Genomic DNA, 22086 nt, shown 5'->3' with positions numbered 1-22086 from the left:
GGACTGACATCGGCAGAAGGAGACAGTGTGAATATAAACCAGGCGTCGCTTTCATTCTACGCACGGCAGGACATTTGAACTGTGCGGCTCAACAGTCCAGGTCGATAAAAATGTGAACTCAAGTAAGAGTGACATGATTACTTGATCTTTTTCAAGTGGAAGTAAAAAAAACAGACCAATGTTACTTGATGAAGACTCTACTCAAGGACTGACTGTTTGAGGATAAAAGTCAAGCCAATACATAAAATAACACATGTCTATGCTACCCTAGTGGTTCCAAAAGTGGGGTTTGCAGGCCCTGGGCAGGAGGAGGGCCCAAGACAATTTTAAGATGGAGCCATATTAAAAGAAATACCCCACAGGTTTAGTATATTTATGTGTAAGACAGCTCGGGATGGGAATTGACATTTTGCAAAAGCCCCGCCCACTTAGTCACTTTTCCTAGGTCCGTCAAACTTTCTGATGCCGATGCTGGTGTGTCTCGTGATGTAATATGCAGCATCGGGAAATATTCAAGATATTAAACTATCTAACAAAGGGTAAAGTACAACTATTGAGACTAAAGTGAAATCAGAGAAACCTCATGATCTCTTCTTTAAAAGCAACCAGCCCAGCTTTGTGGATCAGCCACTGCCCGGTAAGCACTCTCTCATTTTTCTAGGATTGTTCAAAATAGGAGCATCGCTTCAGTTTGCTTAAAGAGACTATAGGGAGTTTAAAAATGTTAAAATTATGTATTTTCCTCCCCCTACATGTTCCAGCCATGTCCTAATGTGTAGAATGAGCTCAGACCTGTTCACCATAACTGCCTCTAAAATCCTGTACGGTCACTCAAAAATGTGTCACTTCGGCCCGAAGTGCCGTCATGCACAAGCTTAATATAGAAGGTGCAGTTACACATATGGCCTGAGGTGGCAGTAGTGAGTATAACATGGCGAACTTGCATCCAGCCCCTTTAAGTTAGCTAATGCTAGCTAAACCGACAGGTGGATAAAGCGGAAGAAAATGGATGGAAGGATGGAAATCATCTACACACAAAAACTCAGTGCTATTTACAAATTGGTACAATATAATTACATTACAGACGTCGAGCACTTCCATTCCTCTCTGACATCACAGTGAAACAATAAAGAAATAGCATAACAACATGGTTAAAAGCTCAGGAGGTTCAGCTTTACCCAAATCTACAGAACTCATCTGAACGGATCTCTATCCTCGCGTTATACTTTGTCTTCACTTTTCTGCTGCTCTTTTGTTGCGTTTTCGTCACACATTTTTGTCACTTTTTAATCACATTCCTGCCACATCATCGTCCCTTTTTTGTCTCATATTTTTCAAGAAGCTTCTAGATTGGGGCAAGGCCAAACTGCCAAAAAATGCACTTGTTTCAGACGGGGGTTGTGATCTCTATCAAAACGATCACTATGTTTCATTTGGATAACTTTCCCGCACGATCTGAAAACGTCACCGAACGACAAGGGTGTGTTTAAGAAAGGTAGACATCTCCACGTCTTGGCGCTAATGGCCAACAGATAACGCTAAACAAAATAAGCTGCTTCGAGGCACCAGACTGTCCCCTGCAATCTCTGCTATCGCTCTGCTCCCGAGCCGTGCACGCGCTACGGCAGCAGACTGCGCTCCGAGCTGCTGAGACCGACAGTGTTTAGCGCGAGTAAACAAACCTGGAGCCTCTGAACAAATTGGACATAAATAGTTGGGAGGGAAACATCTGTAAATCAGGTTGGCGCGGGACCCGGGGACTTTGTAATCCCTAAGCGTGTTTATCTTCTCGATTACAACTGTGGAGATATTTCGCCTCAAACTTTATTATTCAGCTCGGTAGTTCCGCGGCGGACGCACTGAGACAGCTGGTGAGAGGGAGTGGGTATATGGAGAACGCACGGCGAAATGAATCTTTTATTTATTGAGCGAGGCGAGGCGGAGGGGACAGCAGTTGGACTGATACAAGACGTATTGTTATGCCAACAATACTCAAAGTTTTCTCACTTTCTGTAAGCTCGTTTGCTACCTACGGTCTGTGTGAGGACAAGCTTTTCCATATTAGAACGCTCAAAGGTAAGCTGTGTGCCTACCTGGAGGCCTGCATTAGCAAAAAAAATTGATTTGATTGTGGTCGAGAGCATGTACATCAAAAACAGACCTGGTAAATGTATTGAATGTAGGTTTTGGCTTTAAAATCTCAAATTTAAACCGAAATAACTTTTACACGAGTAATTTTTTTACATTAAGCAGAAAAGCAGCACTATGAATGAACATCTCTGTACACTGTATCACTATCAAAGTTTAATACCAGTTGAACAATGGGCTGCAGTCGGCTCCTTCATTGGGTCTCAATGGACAGCCAATCGGATCCTCTGGTTCAGTGCTGGTGACATTTTTTGGGGTCTTCCACTTGACGTTTTTGTTCCAGAATCGATTCAGAAATTCCAAATGACTGTTCTACTGCGCCCCACCCAATGGCTGCGGGTAGCAGAGGTCCGTGACCACCATACAGGGCGCTGCCATTGGCCTCCATTGCTGCAATACCTCCATTTATCGGTTGCCGCTAAAGCTAGTTTCCCATTAGAAAGCATTGCTCTTGCCACACGTTTTAAACCACTGTAAAGCCTGGTTTCTAATTATTTTTTTTTACTTTCTACAGCTTGATATTCCTCCTGTGATAACGCTGGGTTAGGCACAATTAAAGAAACCAGGCGGATTTTTGAAAGGAACATTTTAGAAATGTTGTATATTAAAGGAATAGGCCACCGTTTTTACATACTGAGATATGCTCTTACCTCACTTTAGCCGTGTTAATATATCCCCGTCTGGTCTTTGTCCGTGCGCTCTGCCAGGCAAACGGAGCACATACGCAGCCTCTCCCACATGTCATATAGCTCCAAAAAAGCTCACGATAGAAGCTACCAAGCTCTTCCACGTGTTCCCTATTTAAATAAAGTTACGTGAAGTGTTTTCATGCGAAGTATATTTACACAGAAATGTAACGTGTCGATTTTATAAGCAGATAAAAAGGGGGACTATATTGTGAGGCGTAATGATACAGGAGCAAAACGTCCGCGCAGTAACTCCTAAAGACTTCCCCCGCTCACTTCCGTCAATAGAAGCTGCGTGACTTGTAGAGAGCCTTTTACAACAAGCAGAAAATATATTTTCGGAAAGTGCTCTCGCATTCCTACCTCACGGTCGAGGTCCTGAGTCCTGTGTCGTCGTCCGGGGTGAGTTGGAAATCTGTGAAACATTACTACACTATATACTTTCTGCTTGTTATCACAGCCCAGCACGATGCACGTAAAAGGCATTGTTCACAAGTTATCGACGCTTCTTCAACTGTTCTCTGCTAGCTCTGTACGAGTCACGCAGCTTCTATTGACGGAAGTGAGCGGGGAAGTCATTAGGAGTTACTGCGCGGACGCTGTGCTCCTGTATCATTACGCCTCACAATATAGTACCCCTTTTTATCTGCTTATAAAATCGACATGTGGCATTTCTGTGTAAATATACTTCGCATGAAAACACTTCACGTAACTTTATTTAAATAGGGAACATGTGGAAGAGCTTGGTAGCTTCTATCGTGAGCTTTTTTGGAGCTATATGACATGTGGGAGAGGCTGCGTATGTGCTCCGTTTGCGTGACAGAGCGCACGTACAAAGACCAGACGGGTATATATTAACTCGACTAAGGGTAGGTGAGAACATATCTAAGTATGTAAAAACGGTGTCCTATTCCTTTAATGAGGGCTGACTTTGATTGACAGGCCGTTAGCATAAGAGCTAACGGCGTGGTGACGATTGAACTACGTGCCCACGAGGGCCGAATCTACAGTGAAGGTCCCGTCAGTAAATCCAGCATGGATTCCTTTTCAAACGTGCCTATTATGGTAAATGGGGAGGAGTGAGCAGACAATGTCTATTATTTTTACAGTCTATGTTCCCACCTCAGCAGTGATGACGCGCTGAGAGAGGCCCTGCTTATGCAGCTCAACAACTCGACCACCATCAAAATGAGATCTTTTTTTGCCTTTACCATCAGGACGTCATGACAGTGTGAAAACCTGACAGCAAATGACTTTAAAGGCATGTGCTCCAATTGTTTTTTATTATCCTTTTTCAGTTTATTTGTTGTTTTCAGTAAAGGCTTTCCTCAGTTTTGAAACCTTGATAAGATAATCATCAAGCTTTCCGGAATCAAGGTGTTTATAATTGCTGCGCAGCAACTTTAAGCCATGGCTCTGTTTATGACACTAGTTTTTTTCCAAATCATAAAATGTAAAACATTAAATGCCCATCCCATCTATGTTGTATTTCTCGATATTGCAAGATAGCAGCGTGTTAACTTTGTCCCACAGAAGCAGAGACCAGCTCAGGACATCCCCCGCCTCACTGTACACCTCCCGCTGCCCCCGCTCCTTTTATCTTGGACAGTTTGACTGTGACCTTTCCGTTGGCTTGTTGTTTTTTTCCGCCTCTTTTCATTTGGGTGCCAAATAGACTTGAAAAGGGGCCGCTCATTGAAGATTGGTGCGGATATTTCAACATTTGGAAGAAAAAGGTGGATGCATGCATATTTTTTCATACAAGGTTGATGTAAAAAATGAAAAAATAATGTAATCATACCAACTGAGGTACACTAATATGAGCAATTTATGCATGGATAGCATCAGGAGGAAACTATGATCCATTTATTAAGCTATTCATTGCATCTCTCTCATTTGACTTAACAGTAGAAGGGCGCTCTTGTATGTACAGCAGGATGTGATGAAGTGTGTTTCGGCGGAGACTTGAAGTGTAAAATGAGTGAGTGTAAAACGCAGATGGAGCACTTCCTACTGCGAGCGCGAGAATCAGCACGAGATACAAGTGTGAACAGCACTGCTGTAGTAATGTGCCCACTGTGAGTGCGTGAAGAATGATTCATCATATCAGCCACCTTCTACACCAGTGCAGTACGTCACTAAGCAGTCAATGAAGACCTAATACTACTACTGATAATAATAGTAGTAGCAGTAGTTCAATTATAGTATTTAAGAACTGTACAATCCCCAAGGATGCTCCTGCTGCAGACTTCACAGTGAGCATAGGGTTTTGCTGTTCCATTTGTCCTCCACACATGACGTTGTGTGTTCCTCCCAAACTATTTAACTTTGGTTTGCGAGAGAGCTCTTGGATGCCCCACAGCACTACAGACAAAATATATTGTGGACTGATTAACCCAAAGTTGAACAGCACAGCAACATCCAAACCCTACTCCCTCTGTGAAGTATGGAGCAGGAGAATCATGGTGTGGGGCTGTTGTGTTGCCTCAGGGCCTGGACAACGCGCGATTATCAATAGAAAACTTAATTCACAAGTTTAGCAAGATATTTTGCAGAAAAACCTGAGACATTCACAACAGCGTGGAATAAGTGAGTGAACACTTATATTAAATAGCTGACACAAGCAAACTATCTTTGTAACTTTTGAAGAAAATAGTCTTGCACATCACTTTTTGACTCTAACCACCGGTTGAGAACCATTTGAAAGTAATGAAATGCTTATGCAGATTTAAAGGGATATTTCATGATTTTTGACATAGGGCCTCATTTCCTAGTTATCCAGAGTGTTTCTGGAGATAATTTTTTTGTAATTCATGCGGTTCTTACATTTGAAGAGTTTCGTGGCGCTAGGCTAATGCAAGGCTAGTGCATTTCTATGGTATCAGCTAGCCTGCATTAAAAACAGTCTGACACACTCCACCTGAGGCAAATCACTTATAACACCAGACTAACCATATAAATGTCTGTGTCGACCTTGCATCACATGAATGATCGCATTTTGAGGGACTATTTTCTAGCAGATCACTCCGCCGCGGCGTAGCTTATACAACCATGAAGCTGATGCTGCTCAAATATAAGGTTTTTTAAATGCAGAATGGTCAAAATTACTAATCTCTATCTTGCCTCAGGTGCACTGTGGAGTGTGTCAGACTATTTTTAATGCAGGCTAGCTGATGCTGTAGAAATGCGCTAGCCTAGCACTAGCCTAGTGCCACGAAACTCTTCAAATATAAGAACTGCATGAATTACAAAAAAAAAAATATATATCCAGAAATCAACAACACTCTGGATAACTAGGAAATGAGGCCCTATGTCAAAAATCCTCAAATATCCCTTTGAACTGTCCCGTCTGTGCGGTTCGGTTATGCTGTAAACATAAGGACAGTTGTACCAAACTCATTTTGGGTTTTAGGCCAAAATGTCTGTTGGCTGAACATATCGTAAACAACAAAACATTATTATTATTATTATCATTTTATTTTTTATCCATAATAGTAATGGGTACTATGTCGTGGTGTCTTGTAAACCTTTCAACTTAACAAATCAGTCATATTTTTATTTGCTTCAAATACAGCACATTCAGTCCTTTTCTTTTTTTGCATTTCAGTCACTTCTTTGCAGGCCAAGAAAATCCCCAGGCCACATGTCTAATAGGACTAATTATCAAATACGACTTACGGACAGTAAAGAAAACATTGCCGCGCAGTGGGCATTTCTCATTACTATAAAGCGGTTGGCCTGGATTTTAATTTGACTCTCATGCCATGATTAAAATGATTAACCAGTTAATTACCAATGGATTTGTAATGACATCCACGTGTTTTATTCACACAGTGCCCGTCTTTCTATTTTTTTTAGACACTTTAGTGCAGAATATGCATACTGTCAAAGGCTGCAGCGCTGACCCCCGTTTGAAGATACTTCAGTCCACTGTGTCCTTTTATATCATTACTCCATCCTCTGCTGGGAGACCTATTTCAAACCTTTTTTTGCCGGCTGCAGCTCGGAGCCCTGGCCAGGTTTTGCGCTTGATGTTGTTGGGATGTTTACTTCACAGATTTGCGAGTGAGATTAGCGCAACATTTAGCCCAGTTCAGTATCCATAGACAGCCCCCCCCCCTTCTGAAGTGTTTCTCAAAGCTTCACTTCTCTTTTGGGTGGAAGATTTTATTCGTAAATTGAAACTCGCCTCGGGGGCCAGATTAAAAGTACCGGTGAGCCGGGTGAAGCCCGCGGGCCTCATGTCTGGCATCCCTGACATGGCGTGCGCGCATGTACACTCACTTACATGTTAATAGGGGAAAACAATATCACTTACCGTAATATTAAGTGAGCCGATTATGCACACCTGGATGACTGAGGGCTTTTTCAATTACATTTGTTCTTTGTAAAGTGGGATGTGGAACAACGCCAGCTCAAACGACCTTCCCTGGAGACTGGATGGATGGTTTAATAGAGAACCAAATGAGCGTGATGGTTAACTTCAAAGGTTAATCCGTTTCTCTGTTACATTCAACGACCTGCTGCAGTTTCACAGTGCTCTTGAATATACAGCATGTCTAAGGATCCTGTCCTGGTCTGGCTGGAAATGGGAGTTATGCGGTAACAATGGAGTTATAGGGTAAAACCTGAGTCATAGGGTAAAAATAGAGTAATTCAGTAAAATCAGTCATACAGTAAAATTTGTTTTTTGGGTTTAAAGCTCAATAAATCAAGCTGGGAATTAGATACTGAAGAAAAGCTTCAAAAATATTGCTAAGTTCAAGACTGGAGGCACTGAAGTGGAAATGTTGTTTGGAGAAAACTGGCCTTAAGTTGCGCCCCATATATCTCTCCTGCCATTTGCCGCTGCTGGCTCCCAGAGAGGAAAAAGCGTAATCTCGGGTAGCTTATACATATGGATAAAAAATCTATGTCAGTGTTTGTAAATGAATAATCGTGGGAAATCGGCTTTTGTGGCGTAATGTTGGAGTTACTTCCTGGAAACCTCCAGCTACTGTCAAAATAAAACAAATCTCGCAGGGTGAATTTAATTTTTTTGAACAGTGGCGCAGCGGTTTGCGTTCGTGCTTCACAGCTTGAAGGTCCCAGGTTCGATTCCTGGACGGAGCCTTTCTTGTGCGGAATTTGCATGTTCTCCCTGTGTCTGCATAGGTTTCCTCTGGGCACAAAAACATGTACAGTAGGCCAGGATTAATGAATGAAGTGTGGTGAATGAATGGTGGTGGTCAGAGGGACCATTGGTGCAGATGTGTGCAGTCTCACGTCGGTCAGTCTACCCCAGGGGAAACTAAAGCTACCACAGTGTGGATGAAGAACAAACCCCCTATACCAGGGGTCTCCAACAGGTGGCCCATGGGCTGAAAGAGACTGAATGATTGATTGACACAAATTTCTAATTATGTAAGACAAAAAAAAAAGTCTCTAAAGTTATTAAAAAGTTAATTAAAAAAAGGAAAGAATTCCCCACGTGTCCAGCAGAGGGCACTGACATAAAAAGAGATTATAGCATTACATTATAGCCGCGTGGTAAATAGGCAGTCTGTCCCAGGGCAGCTGTGGCTACAACTGTAGCCTACCACCACCAAGTGTGGAGTGAATAATGAGTACAGTGTAGCAGAAACTTGTGACACTTTTTATTGTAAAGTGCAATACGTGTGCACGTCGTTTTTATGAGTCTCATTATTATTCATTCAGAAGAATATTTTCCTAATGAAAACTATATTTTATTGGAGCATTTGTTTCTGGACCCCAGCATTACACTCTTGATACATTTTGGCCCCAGGGAAATTTACTTTGAGACCCCTGCCCGACACTGTGTTAAGCACTTTGGGTGACTTGTGTCATTTGTAAAGTGCTATACAAATAAGCTTCCATTCTATTCCATAACCTGACATTAAAACCAAGATGAAAACTTGCTAAATTTTTTAACATTGACCACTGCGTGAAAAACGAATGTTTCCACCTGCTGTGTCTGCTTTAATCCGTTTCTTTCAGTTGGAAGCATGAGCAAAGTAAAGCCCAAAACAGACTTCTCTTTCTGCCATGCAGCTGCCTGACTTGTTGAGTCGGCGCGAGCAGCTCGACACGTGGGCGGGATCACAGAGGTCTTCTTTGCATAATTTCCTTTTCAACACAACACAATGATTTGCCAAAACAGTCATGACTAGCCCGTCGATAGGTTCTAATTATGTTGACTAAATTGTGCCATTCCTCGGCGGCTGTGGAAACCTCACATTCTGCGGTAAAAAGCGGGGAATGAATGCTCCATCAGGCCCGCTTGTAACGGAACAATGGTGCCAAAATGACGGCATCCATTTCCACCTCAGAAATATGGAAGGCGCGCATTATCAGGCGACAATACAAACCCAATCAGTGGGATTTCCAATGCGAAAAATGAGGCGCGCTGGGGAAATTATACAATTGTCATGCTAAATGCGCCACTGATCATTAAAAGTGAGCGGGCAAACAGAAAAGGCCATTAAAGGTCTTAACATAGTTGGTGTGTGCGATTAGGAGTGAGTTACACCCACATCATTAGGGACTTGAACAACTGAGTGTCTTGGCCTTAAAACTTCAGCCCATCGTTTTTATTGCAAGGTTTATTAGTTTTTAGCATTTTACCATTTCTTTCCACTCATGCATCAACATTCTCCACTTTAGTAGCTCCTACAGACTCCAAACTTTCCAGTCATGGATTTTATACTAAGATGAAGGCGTTTTCCATGGGATTTTTTTAAATAGCTATTTCTCTGCCTGATTTATTGAGCGTTAAACCTCATAAAACTTATATACGTAGCTTATTCAAAAACTACACAAGAGCCAATATACCCTGTGAAATAACATTGCACCTACTATATCAACACAATGGATTTAAACCAGGCTCTATCCATTATTTGGATTTGGGATTTGGAAACATGAAATGAAAGAAAAGTCAAGGAACAGCTTCTGCAGAATCATCACATGAAGCGCTACGTTTGTTATAGAGGTGACAAAAGTTAATAAAAAAAGCTGGGGTGCAATTGACCTTTCAATAAAACCGGCATCCCCAACCGTCGCTATCAGACATTTTCTTGGATATCCTCCCATCGAAATTAACGGCGTGGGACCCATTTCTTACTGTTCAAAGCCGAAAAATTAGCTAAAAATGTACCGCCGACTAACTAGAGCCAAGCTAGTACTCGTTCACCATCCATCTTGTGGTTTGCCAAGAGTTTCATGAGCAGTTGTTGCAATCGTCACAAAAAAATCTGTCTGTTGCGGGAACTTCTGGCACGTTTACTTTTTAAACGCTACAAGAAGTGTTTAAGTGTTTGAGTGTTTATTTTAGCCACGGGTGGATTTGTTATAGTCACTGCACTGATAACGCATGAGACATCGCGGCTTAAATGTATTATGTCTATGCTGGGAAATAATGACTTTTATGTTACAGCCATGCGGGGGAGACAAAGCCACTGCAGCCTCTCTCCTCCACAGCAGGAGCAGGGGCAGACCCCAGACTGAACAGATTAGATCAATACTGGACTAACATAAGAAGAAAACTTACTCGTGTGGTGCAAGACATGCAAGCATGACTGGTCCACACAACGGTACCGGTTGCTTTTAAAGGCCATGTACCTGATGTTTTTCCTGATTGTTGAATTAAATATATTATTTTCCTCCTTGAGGAAGTTGATTTTGAAAGCAGTCATTTGTTAAAAAAACACCGTACATTCCACAAAAACGCTCAACTAGCGGCAAATTGTTAGCATTTTGGCAGTGATCTTGAAAAAGTGGCCCTGAAAGTTGTGAAATATGATAAGAAACTCATCCCTGTAAAGAATTGGAATGTTAAAAATGTGTGAGGAAAGTTGGGAACAAGTGTAGACACAACTAACAATTAAAAATGTTCAAGGCAAACAAAGTGATGAAAGAAAACAAATCAGGCATAGGGCCTTTAAAGTTAGCTTTTTCCGATTTCCTAAAGCAAGTTGGTGTTTTATCCCCAACAGTTCAACAAGTGTCCCCTCCGTTGCATAAGCAATTGCATTTTAAATATATTCCTCCACAGCACAATTTTGCCTCAACCTGGATACTATCGCACTGGGATTGCACCAAGAATAGTCACGAACACGTACTTCTTTGTTATGAGATGTAATAAACTCCACTTCTTGATGGAGCTCACATGAATTAAACATGGGCTATGGGGGCGGGCCTTTTGCGAAAGGTCAATTGAGGAGACCTGTCTGAGTCATACTACTAAAAACGGTCGCGAGGTGCGTTGTATAAATCTCACAAGGTCAAACCCAAAGATTTAAAAAAGAAGGTGGTTCAAAAGAGTCGTCCGTGTAGGAGGGAGTCAATACTACAACAAAAAAAATAGACTTAAAGTACTTAAACAGATTGACCTGCTGTTTGATTGCAAACTGCCTACTGTTCCATCTCTTTCTTCTAGAGTAGTGCTCAAAGTAAAAGAATAAGTACTTCATTTTCAAGCTGTAACTTTAGCTGAAAACTCATTAATTAAGCAGACCCAGTAGTCATGGGGGATCTTGGCCTGTGAAGAGAAAGAACAATTGATTTCACAGCGCCTCACCTTGACCGCTCGACCATGTCCACGTCAATGGATGTATTGACGAATGTTGGGACAAGTGGACTTCTTCACTAAACAGTTTGAGTTCAGTTGTGTTCGTCCAGTCCTCGGGGGCTCACTGTGGCTACACAAAACTTTCCAGGTTCTTTTACAGATACTCATGAAGATGGTCCGTAGAGAGTGACTGAAACATGTAAAAGGTCAAATAATTGGACAACTCTAATCCTAGTGTAAGTAGACACTATGAATGTTCCCGAGCTCAGAATATTTGATATTCACGAGTTTCATCAATTCAAGAGTTGGTCATATGGCTGTCTTTGAAAACATTTTCAGCAAAGACACAAACGGAAAATTCTCGTCTGCTCTTTTGTCCTTTTCTTTGATAATTACAAAACACAAGTTTGGAAGATAATCTAACGCAGTTGTGTTGTAATGGAAGAGTTCCGGTGTTGACATTTTCCCCCTAATCCATCAAACAAACTTAAAAAATATTCTTGTACCTACCGATTTATGTTGAATATTCCCAGGTTATCAACGCTGGGAAGTTTGTGGGGTTTCTTCACTTTTCAGAAGTCAGGATTCCAAGCTCAACAGCATTTACAATGCATTCCAACTTGTGAGAACCAAAAGTCACTACGAGTTACATGGATCACAGTCAGAGAGAGCTGAGATTAAAGTTCCCCGCCGGTTCACCCTAACAGACAATGGCATTCTTCAAAAATTCATCGTACCGAGAAGACGGCGACATGCAGCTACTGTCCAGATGTCACCTCCATATTTTATTATCATCTTTATTTTACTTTCACGCGGCTTCCGTTCAATTATTCAGCCCGTCTCATTAATCGGGTGGCAGTTTCGTGCGGGTGCTCTCAGTGCCAGGCCTGTGATCTGCTGGGTCCGCGGGCGTCAGGGGGCTCAGTGCTATTGTTTGGCTCTTTGATGATGTCCGTTGCTCAGATCAGCGCGAGCGACCTCATTATTTTAGCACAGAGGGGGATTGGAGGCGAGAAGCTAGGCTGTTTGCACTTCATTACCTCTTTTTTGTGGTCTTGGCAGAGACTGATTTACACACAAGTTCTAATGGTTGGGTTCTACAAGCTGCCAAATGCTGCTGTTAAGGTGGGAAAGGTTGTTGGCGCTGAACCTCCATCTGATTTTGGCGTACAACTTGTATCTATGATGGCAAGTAAAGCACTTCACCGCTACCCTTACCTGAAGGGTGTTCTGCCCCTAACAACCCAATAAATGCAGAGATTGCTAGTCCTCAAGGGAGGTGTTTCTCGCCAGATCTTGAGCTGTCAAGATCTGGAGATAGGTGACTGTAGAAATGCAGTACCACCACCAATCTCAAACTAGGGCCTGAAAATGTGTGTGGGTAACCTGCCAGAACCACTTCTGCATGGTTAGTGCCAGATAGTCTTGCTCAGGAGGGACAGTCGGCTGTGATTCTGGATAGATCAAGGAGTTAGTTTGTCAGAGACTAGATCTCATCAAGGAAGGATCTAACACCGCAGTGGTAGTGTGGAGGTGCCCCATCGTGCTGAAAATTAAACTTCTAATCAAAGTTTTCTCTCATGCTTGACTTGAGTTTAGAGTGCGCACTTTCTCCTTTTGGGCAACAGTGAGCAGCACCAGAATGTACAGCTCGAACTAAACCATGACTAAACCAGTCTAGGACTAAGACTAGCTTGGCCAAAAGGGTTCAAAGTCAAGACACATCCGGTATAAAGCAAGGACTAAACCAGGACTAAAGCTATGTGCTCTTAATCAGGACACGCCAGGAGTAATGCCAGGACTAAACAAGTTATTTTCAACATCACTTTAAAACGGCCCAGCGGCGTATCTTCCTGCTGGCAAAACCGTTTAATCAAATCATCAAAGTTCAGCTTTCTTGCCAGTTTGCTTTCAATGGGCTATGGTTAGTAGACCTCAGATCATTTTTAATCAGTTTCAGCTTACTGGAGCTCACAGCGACGGTCACAGGCAGCATGAAAAATATTCCCAAAACTCACAACAAAAAAACAAAAATACTCTGCAGTGGCATCTTGCGAATGCTGTTGAGCAGATCAATGGGTGACAGACACCGTGAGAAAGTGGTGTTTGACTTCATTTTAGAATTCACAAGTCAGATCAGTAGTGTAATTAGACAATCAGCGGCTGGCAGACACAATGGATGTATTCATCAGGTAACAGGTCCATTTTTTACAACTACAGAAAAGTGATCCGAGATCTCAGCTGTTGAGGCAAACCTGGTACTTAACCCACTGATTATGGGAAGAAACACTGTGTCTTTGAATATGGTGAGTGCACTTTGCTCCCTCTGTCTCATGGTGAAGCTGTTTTCTTTTCCTCTGGCGGCTGTATCCTGCACTGAACAGAGGGCTAATGTTCATCATTTGGGCAACAGGTGATGCTTCGGAAAAGGGACTCTCCCATTCATCTCTCAGATGTTGCATCTCCTCTCAAGAGTTAATTTCCCTGACTGCAAAATAATGTTCATTTTGTCAATAGCTTGCAGAATGTTGACCTAAACATTCAAAAGAAAAACTGCATCAAATACTTTTTTTTAGGCTGCTGGCTTCAGACCGAGCCTCTGATGTTTAACTGCATCAAGAGCTTCTAGGACACTGGGCTCTTTGGCTAAGGGATGAACAGCCTTAATCCTTGCACTTCAGCGAGTGTCTGAAAGACGATGTCAAGTGTAGCACTGACAAGGTTCAGAGTATGAGAAGCACAAGTAGCCCGATTTTTCCAGACATGTTCACCCCATTATCATAGACCTGGCCCCTGCAGTCACTTAGGCCTTGTCCAAACGAGGCAGCATTTATAAATCCACACTCTGTCTAGAATTTTCTTTTTTAATCCACACCTAACAACATATCTACTTTGTAAAGTACATGTTAAAATCTCTCCACAAGTTTCTGAAGGACATTGACAATTTTTTTGGCAGCTGTATAAACAGGAGTGCCAAATGCAGCGTTTTAGCTTTACAGACCTGCCTAACAATTGGGAGACAAAATATACCTTGACAAACAAAATGTATTTTGCCCTTTTTTGTAATCTACGTCAGATAAATGTATAGCGTGCAATCAACTTTCTTGATCAGACTGACCAGTGATCACATGATTGTAGATTGGCCTTGCACATAATAACTCCGACAAAGGAGGACCGTAAGTTCCGTCTTGTTGGCGTCTTCGGCGAACATGTCGGATGTGAGATGGTTGTTGGGCGCAATATCATCGACTGTAAAGTTCTCCTTCGCCTGAACGCTTCAAAGTAAAGCAGAACTTGAGCGAGCTAAAAGTGCCTGAACAATGAGACAATGATAGAGCAGACAGTGACGTTCGGCCTTAAAAGTGCAATTATTTATGTCCACACTCAAATGCATAACCGGAGTATTCCCAAATCTTCACTTTGGGATGTTCTGGACTTTTCAGAAACCTTTGTTTTTTGGGACGGACATCTATAGGGTTCGGTGTTGATGATAGGCCAAATCGCAGGAAAATATCTTTGTTTGTGACACACCCTGCTACGTGTGGACAAGGCCTTAGATCTATGCCATAACTGTTGACAAACTTCTATCAATGTCTGATATCTCACTTCCTGTTTTTTTGTGGAAATTCTTAAATTCCAAAACCCTTCCAACAACAACCTCACATTTCTTGTTTTCTGGATCAAACCCTACACATCGTAAGAGCACTACATTTTGCTCTGTATGTGAAATATCCGAAAATGACAGAATAATTGACAATTCCTCCCTTTCCTTTAGAATACAGCTTAACACTCGTTTTCCACGTAACTCAATACATCCATTGTGAATATCTGAGCTTAAGTAGTGTGTCCGTCCTGTTCCTGTTTTTTGTCTGTTTTTTGGTTGATGTTCATTGAGTAGTGGGTCATAATGGGACAGTGGCTTAAGAAGTAGCCATTATGAACGTCCCCCAAGTCTTGTTTTACCCCTGAAGGTAAATATCGAGTGGCCAAGAACAAGGTTACATCTAGCACCCATGCAAACGCTCCCAGAGAAACCACACGGCGTTTGAACGGGGGCCGAGGCCAGCACCTAAACTCAGATGGGTGTATGTCCAGATGGTCGTTGTCGAGCCATGTCTTCATATACAACGACCCTCACGGAAGTCCAGCAGTGAGGAGAGCGTAGTGCACCTTGTTCATATATTCGTAGCAGAAGTTGAATTTCACCGTAAAGCAGGGTGTCGTCTGAGCGGAGCAGTGTGGAGGAGCTGTGTGATGCATTTCAAATTCAAAGTGAACCAGGGGACAAAAGCTGACGAGAAATTGTGCTCAGCTGGGTGACAAGATGCCCCAAATAATGCCTGTCATTAGCCAAGCGGGATACCTCTGTATCTCTTTCACAATACGTGCTCCTGTATTTTGGGCCGCTGTCTGGAGCATTGTGGGATATGAATAGCATGGGTGGTGAAATTAGCATATACACTGCGTTCCAAATTATTTTGCAAATTGTATTTTTGCGTCAAAAAGGTGAAAAAAAATGTTTTTTAATGAAACTCATAGATGGTATCGTGTCTCGGGGCTCTATGAATCACTGACATTAATCTCAGAGACCTGGGATGATTAGTTGTCAGGTTAAGCCCAGTTAAGGGAAAAACTACTGAAAAAGTATTTTCGCAGATCATAATTTTCAAGCAATATGGGAAAGAAAAAGGATCTCTCTGCTGATGAAAAGCGTGAAATAGTTGAATGCCTTGGTCTAGGTATGAAAACCTTCGATATTTCATGAAAGATTAAGCGTAATCATCATACAGATAAGAGATTTGTGGATGATTCAGAGCACACTCCGGTTTGTGCAGATAAAGGCACAATATGGACGGTTTCTGTCAGACAAACACATCAGATTAGGAGAACAGCTGCTACAAAGCAGCATGCAGGTATTTGAAGCTGCTGGTGCCTCTGGAGTCGCCCGAACATCAAGGTGTAGGACCCTCCAGAGGCTGCAGTTGTGCATAAACCTTCTATCCGGGCCTCGCCTAAACGGTTAATTGAAGCTGATGAACAGAAACGGCTGCAGTGGCTCAGGAATACATGAGGACTCATTTTCAATCAGTCTTGTTCACTGATGAGGCTGTGTAACCCTGGATGGTCAAATCAATGGAGAAGTGGATAGTTGGTGAATGGCCACAATGTCCCAACAAGGCTGTGACGTCAGTAAAGAGGTGGCGGAGTCATGTTTTGGGCCAGAATCATGGGGAGAGAGCTGGTCGGCCCCTTTAGGCCCTTTTAGGATCCCTGAAGGTGTGAAAATGACCTTTGAAAAAATCCTCTTCATGCATAACAACGCACCATGTCCTGCTGTAAAGAATACCTCTGCATCACTGGCTGCTATGGGCATAAAAGGAGAGAAACTCATGATGTGGACCCCCTCCTCCCCTGACCTCAACCCTGTTGAGAACCTTTGGAGCCTCAACAAAAAAAACTTCTATGAGGGTGGGAGGCAGTTTTCATCCAAACAGCAGCTCTGGGAGGCTATTCTAACATCCTGCAAAGAAATCCAAGCAGAAACTGTCCAAAAACTCACAAGTTTAATGGATTTAAGAATTTTGAAGCTGCTATCACAGAAGGGCTCCTATGTTAAAATATAACTTGACCTGTTAAGATTTTTTTTGATTGAAATAGCTTTTGATTTCAGTAAGTATAACCTCCAAATGCTCCAAATTCAACAAATGACCATTTTCAGTTAATTACAAGCTTTAAAATGTATTGAAACGATGAGTTGCATAATAAGTTGGAACAGTGGATTTTGAGGTTTTTACTATATATATTTTTGGGAAAAAAAATACTGTTATCACTGGGAGATTTTTTCAACCACATTTAAATGATCCTCTACCAGTTAAAGACTTGAAAATTATGCTGACTCTCATTTGAGTTGAAAATTTAGAAAATCTAATTTGGAACGCAGTGTACACAGGACAAAGATATAAACGTAACGCTTTCGCTTTTCTCACATCTTTCATGCGCTGAACTCAAAGACATGAAACATTCTCTATAAACACAATAGAACATTTCTCTCAAATATTGTTCACAAATCTGTTACACTTCTTCTTTAGCTAATTTTTGATTCTACAACAATTTAATTTTTGGCCGGATCCTATCTTAAAAAAACAAAAAACATTTGAAATTCTATATCCAACAAATTGTGTCGGATCGGGTTTGAATTTTAGGCCAAAAAAGTTTAAGAAATTTTCACTTTTTTGCGGCTATAAACTAGATGTTTCCGGAAAGTGCTCACGTATTCTCACCTCATTACGCATTTCCTACCATGAAGTGTCCATCGGTGACCCATCAGTGACCCATCAGTGACCCATCCGTGACCCATCCGTGACCCACGGCTCTCAGTGGCCCATTGACTTTTCTGGGCTCTGTGCAACTACAATGTTCATTTGTCAGACCCATGTGTACCTGCATGAAACGTGCATGACAAGAGGAGTGCGTTAGTGTGTGTTTGAGAGGAGGCGAGTGCTTTGTGTGTGTTTTGTTCACTCTGCACACTTTGGGGGCAATACAATATTAAGAGGCACACTACATTTAAACGAGTCACTTCAAACTTCTCCTGTACATTACTGACATAAATACAAGAACAAAATCTCTCGCAAGTTTTCTATCATTCAATAATTTTGTATTGAAATAAGACATTTTAAGCATAAATCATGACCAAAACGAGGACAAAATACAACTAAAAGACAAAAGTCCTGTCTAAAACTGAACTTTTAGACATTTATAAGTCACCATCATTTATTGTTTTAGCCAGAAATGCGTATATATCAGTCAGATAGAAGCCTTTGATGATTGTGGGATATATTTTAGCTTCTCGCGATTGATGTTGCAGGCCTGTTGGCTTCGTCCGTCCCTGGGCCAAAACCAAAGAAGGCGTAGGTCTGCTCCACTGAGAAAAAGAATAGTTTCAAAAGTGTTTCCCTGAGGAGGTACGGGAAACGTGGACTAAATGTGTGCTAACGACAGTGCCCTGGGCCCGGCGTGGACGTGTCGTGTTAATTTGATTTGAATGCAGCCTGTGTCTGCCTAATCGATGGCTCCGCGATGGTTTGCGAGCGTGCTCAGCACGCGGGAACTCGAGGCTTGGCAGCATATGGGTCTCTCAGGAGGGGCCAGGGTAGAGACCTCCTGCCGATCCCCATATGCTCCACCGCCTGGCAGTCTGCTCCCAGCCACGAGGGGGGTGGGGGGAGTCAGCGAGAGGCACTTGATACTCGCATGGCTTTTCATGTCATCCATATGTTAATACCACGAAGATAGACTGAGGAAATATTATGAAATGGATCAACTCAGGCCCTTACACATGAAGGCATGAAGAGATCCTTGGCAAACCATCAGCAGAGGCTTGGCGTCTTCTTCAGCAGAGTCACGAGGATGGGAGTAGAAATAGGTCTGATCTGCAGATTGTGGTTTTATAAATGGTTTCCAGGGAAAGCAAGCCATTAAAAAGTATTATACCTCGGTCAGTGAGAATTCCAAGGCTAACAGGTGTGCACTATTTTTGTATAACCGCACACGTAGTCCGGTTGTTAAATCACTGGGATATCACTTGGCAGTGGGCACCGCCATAGCAACGCATAACACAGCTGAATCAGAAAAACGCTATAATGTTAGTGACAAGTCGGCTGACTCGACGAGTGACTGACAGGAATGAATGAGACGGTTTTTTGTGTGTTTTTAAATTCAATGTTTTTGGCCAAAACAAACCTTTGGATAAATGGGAAGTAGAGGAGAGTAAAGCAGCTAGGTCAGCCAACTGTTGATACAATATGAGCTTTCCATTTCTATTGAAAACGGTTAAGGCACCAGTCATTATGTTTCAGACCCACATTAAATGATCCCTGCACTTAAGCATATTTGGGTGGATTAGTAAATAAATATAAAAGTTTCAGTTTGTGGGGCCAAGGTACAAGCGTTTCCATAAACAATTGAGCTTCAGGTAGCTCGCTAGCTTCAGGTTAAACAGTGTAAAAGTGAAGTAACTCCTGCCCAGGTGTGCTGAATACTAGCAGTGTTTACTTCCATAGAAAAGTTGACGTAAGAAGAACACCTCTTCACTGCGCGTCGTGGTGTTCTTGACTCCGCGTTGTGCATTATAACCGTCTAATGCACGGCTTCTCTTTGTTTAATCCTTACTTAACTGGATCCCAACTGGTATCAAATCCTCACTTGTAGTATATTATCATTTTTACTGTGTTTGTCAAAAATACAAAACACACGGTTAGAGACCCATTCACATTGTACGCATCCTGGTCAAAAGTTGCCCTCTGTGTCCAATTTGCTTTTGTGTATCAATATTCCCCTTCATTCCTCTGTTTGGAGACATGAACACATGATGATGGTGATAAAACCTGGCTCTTTTTTTCCCCATTCATTATTTTGCCCAAAGCCTGTTGGCCAATCACTTTAGGCGATATCATGCAGTCACATGGGTCAGCCCGGCCAATATGGCACTGTGCTTTATTGTGCAGTAGTAGTGGGGAGAGCCAGATCAGAGTCGTGCTGCAGGAGTCTCCCTACTGAGGTGGCTCGGGCATCTTGTTTCGGATGCCTCCTGGTCACCTTCCTCGAGAGGTGTCTCTACATTTTATTTTCCCCATCTTCACCCACAGCGCCTCACCTTCTCATTCACTTTGTACCAGGCTTATCATCGTCCTTACACTTGCTGCCTGTTAGGAAGAGCAGCATAACAGACTCAAACTCGAAACTTGACGCTCCGTACCCACACCTCCTATTCTCAGCATTTTACTAAGCATCTTCACGGCAACAACATAATAACAGCGTTCTCTGTGGGGGAAAATTGTCACTTATTAAAAACTGTAATTGTGCGAGGAGTCAGAGATCGATGCTTGAAGCGAGATAATTGTCAGCGTGCGAGTATTTTCCTCCGGCTCGGCTCTTGTGCAGCAGGTGTCACGGCGGCTACGGATCTGATTGCAAACGGCGGAGTCATCGGCCTTTTTTCTTTCGTCGTCTGCGGCGCTTGATAAAAACTCACTTCACTTTCTTTAATAAGCCCGTCTCCCCCAGGACACAAAAACTGCAGCGCTCAAGCTGACAAAATCTTTAGAAAGTGGGATCCGTCAAAACTTCCTTCCACCGCACTTTGAAGCTGAGGATGATTATCTGGGAGATTGTTGGCTGTAATTCATAATAATGCATAATACAGCATGCCGGGGTTGTGTTGTAGTTTTATTGAATAATGTTATTGATAGGATCCGCTCCGCTTTTATCTGGAGTCAAAGGAAGAGATGGAGTGAATGTCAAAACCAGATTAATGCTCATGATTTATGGTCTGTTTATGTTCAAAGTCGGAACTCTTGAGAAGCTCAATGCTAAACCAAGGAGGCAGCGAGATATTGGCTTTCCTTAGTGCTGTTGTTCTCCTCAAAAAGGAGATTGTAGTCGACCATTTTTTCTTCCACACACACTTTTTGGAGCTCTTAATGTTGTGTCATGTTGCATATTGCTTCTCAAAAGCTCAAAATATCATATTAGCCAAAAAGTGCACTTCACTCTCAAAACGCAGGGACTGGTGCCTCCTCGAGTCTCGAGAATGACTGTGGAGGAGGCAGAACTTTCAGTAACTGAGCTCCGGTTTATGGATTCGACTTGCAGCTCGTGTTACAGAAGCAGACACAAGTTTCTAGGATGAGCACGTTCCTTTTCGAATGAGCTTATGGTCAGGTCAGCTTAGGTATAGCTCTAACCACGACCTAGATTTTTTTTTTTTTCATAAATGCGTCAGGGCAGAGCAGAAGCTTTTTCTCAATAATTGTGGCATAAAGTTCTATTTTCATGACATAAGAGCCATTGGTCCTGGCACTGGTTCAGACAATGGTTTAGTGGTTTTATTTTTAGACCAGATCAATTTTGTCTTCATGATCATCATGGTACACACGCTTTAATATTTGTTGGACCACCTTTATCTTGTTGTGATGGATTGGCCCTTTAAAAAAAAGGTTTGAAGTTCTTTTAAAGTGGGGTGCCAGTCAGTCAGCTCTCTCTTCGGATATTGTATTAGTATGGTCAGTCCTAGTCAAGTAGATAGATAGATAGATAGATAGATAGATAGATAGATAGATAGATAGATAGATAGATAGATAGATAGATAGATTTGCACAAATGAAACTCATGAGCCATGGCGTTCGTGATGACATCACCGGCGCATGAACTTGGAAGCAGGCAAACATATGTTCCTTTTTCACTAAACAAGAATATTTACTATTTTACTGTGTGACGTATAAAACGAACCCTCTCACATTTAAGTTGAAGAGCATTTTTACTGATAAACATGGAGACTCGCATATAGTCACGTAGTAAGTCACGTGTCACAGAGTGATGTCACCGCCCAAGCGTTCGCACAGACGTCCATGTTTTGGTCAGAGCGATGAAGATGGCGAGGATAGTTTTGTCAAGTTTGTGATCGTTTTAGAAGATGTCGGCAAAGGCAGCACGGCTTCAGACGGTTATAACAGCCCCACAAACTTTACTCAAAATGAGCGCGTTGCTCCGAGCGCTCGCAGGACTGCGGATACTATGGCTGCACTGAAATCTCTGCCATTAGATCTTACAGAAAGGGGACGTTTGAGCGGTGCCGCCGATGCAGAACGAATGGGTGAGTAGACTGTGGGGCCTGCATGAGAAATG

Source organism: Gobius niger (assembly GCF_951799975.1).
Source record: "Gobius niger genome assembly, chromosome: 5".
Lineage (NCBI taxonomy): Eukaryota > Metazoa > Chordata > Actinopteri > Gobiiformes > Gobiidae > Gobius > Gobius niger.
This window is presented reverse-complemented; position numbering follows the sequence as displayed.